Source organism: Furipterus horrens, unplaced genomic scaffold (genome assembly GCF_987537825.1).
Source record: "Furipterus horrens unplaced genomic scaffold, mFurHor1.1.pri manual_scaffold_11, whole genome shotgun sequence".
Taxonomy (NCBI): Eukaryota; Metazoa; Chordata; class Mammalia; order Chiroptera; family Furipteridae; genus Furipterus; species Furipterus horrens.
Window position 1 is genome coordinate 44,892,755 of NW_028327181.1, and position 6,000 is coordinate 44,898,754.

The following is a 6,000-nucleotide window of genomic DNA, read 5'->3' on the forward strand; positions in this document are numbered from 1 at the left end:
CCTCAATTCCCTGCCCCCAACCCCTGGCAACTACTAATCAACTTTCTGTCCCCATTGATTTGCCTATTCTGAAAATTTCATATAAGTGGAATCATACAATATGTGACTTTTTTGTCTGGCATCTTTTTTTATTTAGCATGTTTTCAAGGTTCATCCATGTTGCTTTGTGTATTAGCACTTTATTCCTTTCTATGACTGAATAATATTCAATCATATAGATATAGAACATTTTGTTTATTCATGCATCAGCTGATGAACATTTGGCTTGTTTCCACCTTTGGCTATTACAGATAGTGCTGCTATGAAGAAGTGTGTGCATGTTTTTGTTTGAATATTGCTTTCAGTTCTTTTGGGTGTACACTCAGAATGGGACTGTAAACTAACATTTGTTTTTTTAATATGCTTTATTGATTATGCTGTCACAGTTGTCCCAATTTCTTTTCCCTTTGTTCCCCTCCACCCAGTGAACCACTCCCCTACAGTTTCCCCCCTCTTAGTCCATGCCCATCTTCCTGTCTACTCCACTCCCTCCTACTATGCTTCTTAATTCCTGTACCACCTCTCTCTCTTTCCCCTTTTCCCCCTCCCCACTGACCTCCCCCCAATATATTCCCCATACCTATAATTCTTTTCCCACTCTCGTTGCCTACTTAGTTTGCCTTTGTTTCAATTCCCTAGCTTCTGTTGGTTGTTGTGATACAGTTTTCATTTTAATGTGCATAGTTTTGATCCTCTTTCTCCTAAACAAGTCCCTTTAGCATCTCATATAACAGTGGTTTGGATCTGATGAACTCCTTCAGTTTTACTTTGTCCTGGAAGCACTTTCTCTGCCCTTCTATTTTGAATGACAGCTTCGCTGGATAGAGTAATCGTGGTTGTAGACTTTTGCTTTTCATTACTTTGAGTATTTCTTGCCAGTCCCTTCTTGCCTTAAGAGTTCTTTTGAGAAATCAGCTGAGAGTCTTATTGGGACCCCTTTGTATGTAATTCTCTTCTCTCTTGCTGCTTTTAAGATTCTCTCTTTATCCTTAATTTTTGACATTTTGATTATAATGTATCTTGGTGTGGTTCTCCCTGGGTCCAGTTTTTTTGGAACTCTCTGTGCTGGACCTGTAAGTCTATTTCCTTCCCCAAGTGAAGGAAGTTCTGCTTCATTATTTTTCCACATAATTTTTCCCATTTCTAGTTCTTCTTCACCTTCTGGCAACCCTATGATTCGGATGTTGGCCTGCTTAGAGCTATCCCATAGGTTCCTGAGCTTCTCCTCATTTTCCTCACTTTTCATTTCCTTTTTCTGCACTGGTTGACTGTTTGTTCCTTCCCTATGTTCTGATTTGTTGATTTGATCCCTGGTTTTCTTGCCCTCACCACTAGTTTTGTATGTGTTTTCATTCATTTCAGCAGGCCTAGCCTTCATTCCTTCCTCATCTTCTTTAAGATCTGCAGTCAGGTCTGTAAGCATTCGTATAACTGAACTGTGCCTCCGAAAGGTTTCCTATCTGCTGGTCTGTTAGATCAGATATTTGCTGTCTGGTCAGCTGCATCACCAGCATCTCTATCATGATCTGTGACATCCTGACAGTTTTGTGGTTACCTTTGCTTCCTGGGTGGGGCACTATAGGGGACGGAGCCCCGTGAACTCATCACAACCAGGCAACCCTTCTCACTACACTGTGGCGCTTTGTGTAGGGGTGGGGGTCCAAGATGGATTCCTACCATTCACTCTCCGCTGAGAAACTGGGAGCCTCCTTCTCCGTCCCCACGTCCTCCGGCCCTCACAGTCTAAGGCAATGGGTGTCTGCCTTCGCCGGCATTGGAATTGCGAGCTGATGGGTTTGGTGTGCAGCCTGGGGTGCTCTCCAGGTGTTTCTTGTTTCTTTTTAAATACGGGTGTCTGTGTTTACCGCTGTCCCGCCGCCGTCACCACAGCTACTGCCGCCAGCACAGCTGGACCTCTCCACCCTGGCTTGGCCTCTCCTACCCGTCTGGAGAGTACCACTTCTTTATAACTTCATATGTTGAACTTCCATGCAGCTTTATTTTCTGGAACTTCTGGTTGTTTCTGGTTTTGTGGTAGTTGTATTCCTTCTTAGTTGTGGAGGGAGATGGAGCGTGTCACTCTAGGCCTCCATCTTGGCCAGAAGTCTCCTAATATGGTAATTCTATATTTAACTTTTTGAGGAACTGCAAACCGTTTTCCACACTGGCAATCCCATTTTACATTCCCGCCACCAACACACAGTTTCAAATGTCTCCACATTATTGCCAACACATTTCCTGTTTTTTTCTTTATTATAGCCATCCTAGTGTGTGTAAAGTGGTATGTCATTGTGGTTTTGATTTGCATTTCCTGAATGAATAATGGTGTTGAACATAAACAGGTAACACACACTTTGCAAAAGTAGTTTGAAAAACTCATTCTCGAAAAGCAAAAATCAGAAACTCATCAGGAGGGAGGAAGATCTAATTTCCAGTTACAACCTTATAATACTGAAAATGTCCTGAGGCTGAGCTGCCTCCAACACCCCGGCTCAGTTGGAAACTGCTCTGTCCAGCAGCGGTTTCACGACCACAGCGGGACAGATTTATCCAGGACGCTGTGTTTTGTCTGGGAAGTAAGGGAGGCAGCTGTTCCCTCTAGTGGAGAAAGCGCAAGGCCTCCATCCATCAGGCGTTTTATTGAGAAGGATACGCATGGGAGATACAAGGTCAAAGTTCAAAGATCATCAATAACTTTAAGGCGCCTGGATTACAGTTGACAGTTACAGGTTATAGATATCAATACAGAGGGCACAGTGACCAGTCTGTGTCAGGGTCTATTAAATATCCTGATGCCACACTGGCATTAGGTGCAAGGTTTCATATATTCCTTGCTAGAGATTGTTTATAGTTAACTAAGAGATAAGAAAAGCAGAGCACGCTCCAAAGCATAATAAGCCATCTTTAAATCCAATTCCCATGGAAACCCTCTGAGTGGCTCTTGATCCTGCCTGCCTCCGCCTTCCAGTGTTCTGTTGAGACTCAGAGGTCTCCCAGGGGGTGGGGGGGCTGGCTCACAGCCAGGGCTACAATTCCCAAAACCATAAGGAGTGGTTCCCCACATCTCCCCCTTTTTTATTTTTTATAACACCTATAGTAGAGAGGCCTATAAAGCTTCCTACTTTCTTTTCTTAAATACAATCATGGGTAAACAGTTTGCAGACACATCGGAGGACACAGAGAATAACAATGACCAATAAACATCCAGCTGCTTCTATTATCCATATACATAAATTTAGTCCTTGAAACCAATTTTTAGGGTTAAGCCATTGGGGATTAACACTTTTTGTTCAGCAAGCTGCTTAATGTCCATAAGCTGCTGATGGAGTTCAAATTGTAGCCAATCAATTTGGCCCTTCAGGCTGGTGGGAAAGGCATCCCATAGATGATGTATGTTAGCCCAAGACTGCTGACTAGAGTTCTATTTCAATGGGGTGACACATCATAGTCTTAAGAATCTGGGGTTGCAGGCAAGCTGTTGTTGGGTGACCAGGGCATCCTGTTATTCCCCCAGCCACAGTATGGCTGATTCCATGACTGAGTGTCAGGCTAGGATTTCCTGGTCAATATGGATCTGCAACAGGACGTCATAGGGACCAGTCTATCATTTAGTTAGTGGCTGTTCAGGGCCTTGAGTGTTCCAGGTCTTTAGTAAGATTTGGTCCCCTGGTTGCAGTGGGTCTAGGGGCTTGTCATGCAGATAGATAAACATGCCATGGGTAAACTTGTACAAAATGGTTAATTCACATAATAACTTACAAACAGGACTTTGAGTCTGCAAGACTGGAGACACCCAGTCACAGGGCCTTTGCTGGAATAATAGCATTTTTGATGATGTTACAAACCTAGGACTTCCTGCATGCAAAGCAGACACCAGCCTATTTCTGTAACTAAGGGGTTAAACAGTGGCAGCTATTCCCTGGGAAGGTGTTGGAGTGTAGAGTGCCCCCCTGCTCCTGCTTTGAAGCTAGAGAAAGAGAAACCATTTTATTTTGGTGATTACTGCATTCCTTTAATGTGCTTAAAAGTGGGCTGTTTTTATTATCTAGCGACCTTGAATGTTTTCACAGAGGCTAGAGAAGGCAGGGGAGATAGCAAGCTTGGCACGGCTTGTTCCTGGGACTGCAGCTTCTAGGTTTAAAATTTACAATGTTTTAAAGACTTATGTGCTTACTTTTCCTTCTTATTCACTTCTCTTTCTATTCTACCTGCTCGAATGCCCTTTCTTTCCATGCCATGAACAATCTCTTTCCTTTATGCCTTCTTTTTCCTTCCTTTTTCCTCACTTCATTTTTTCTTTCCTTCCCCCTACACAATCCTTCTTCAACTTGCACAGACCATCTACGACTTACTTGGACTTTTTGCAACATACATAATTCTTTTGACCCAACATTCTCAAGAAACATAATAGATTTTTTAAAACTTAAATCTAATTAGGTTCCTAAATTAGTTAGATTCTTTGGGGAGGACTCCATACTCCCCCTTTTTTGTTTTTTAGGAAGATTTTAAAAGGTATGATGGGCTATGTAGCCTGGTTCATTATCAGTTTTTATTTGCTGTGGTTGGCCTAAGAAATTGAATGTTTTGAACTAATATGCTTGAATATGCTTGGTCAATTTTCCTGCAAGAGCAGAGGCATGCAACACCTCAGAGTAAGTATTTATTGATATATGGAGGTATTTAAATTTTTAAAGGGGGGGGTAATGAGTGACATTTATTTGCTAAATTACTTGAGGGGGGCAATCCTCAAGGGTTGGTCCCACTGCTGGGTGGTGCTGCACCCAGCGCCTGGTAGTCCGCGCATTCCTAGATGATTTGCTTAGCCTGAGAATGGGGAATGCCAAATTCTTTACGAAGTGCTTGCGAATTTTGGTGGTAAAATTGATGAGGCAATTGCCTTTTGGAAGGTAGTTAATAGTGACTAAAGCATTAGCACGTGTGTTGCCTTTTGCTATAGGGCTTGGAAGGCCTGAGTGAGAGCGAATGTGGGTGACAAATATGCAATGTGCTTTCTTGTCAATTAAACTTTGTAAAGTTAAGAATAAACTAAGAAACTGGGGGGTCTATAGACTCCTTGAGTAAAGCTTGATCTATGTGGAGTATATAGTATGCACCACATAGCCAGAATCACAGACCAGATTCAGGGGTTCATTTGGCCATTGTTGGAGGGCCATAATGGCTCCAGAGAGTTCAGCTCTCTGGGTGGATGAGTGGCTGTGTTACACAACCTTTTCAACTCTGTCCTTCCCTCTATGTGATGGCTGCTTTTCCAGTTTTTTTGATCCATCATAAAAATAGTTTTTGCTTCAGATATTGGGGTAGGACTAATTTCACTTTTAATATGTAAATTTAATTGAGGAATATTTTGTCAAAGTTTATCTGAAGGAAGATTAATTTCGAGGTTTTTTTTTTTTGACATAATTAGCTATTGTGCATTGAAAATTCAAGGATTGACTAAAAAGCTGTTGTAAATAAACTTAAGGGTGTTGAAAAGGTGAATAAGCTGGTAGTTATACTGAGGCTAGGCCTTAGTTAACTGGTAACGCCTGACAATTGTTGGAGATTATTGAGAGGTAAAGGCTTTGGAGAATTAGTTTGGAGCACTTGAGGTTGCCAAGGCTTTGATTGTTGTACTTTCTTAGGAGGTACTTGTTGTAAGCCTGCCTGGGCTATAGATTGCTGTAAATGAGCAAAGGTATTAGCCAATTGTTTTTGAGCCTTCTTGTAAAATTTTCTTATTTGACAAAGTCTTCCAAGTATTTTAAAATGTGTTAAACCTGATTGGTCTAGGTTTTTTCTTGGTAAGAAGAAAAGAATAAATCCTTGAGATAATTCAAGGGCCCTTTGAAATACTCCAAGGTTATAAGGAAGTCTTTTAAATTTTAAATCTTGGCAATTTTGTCAACTAAGGAATATATATTATGAAATGATATTTGATTATTTAAACTAATAAAAGGTATG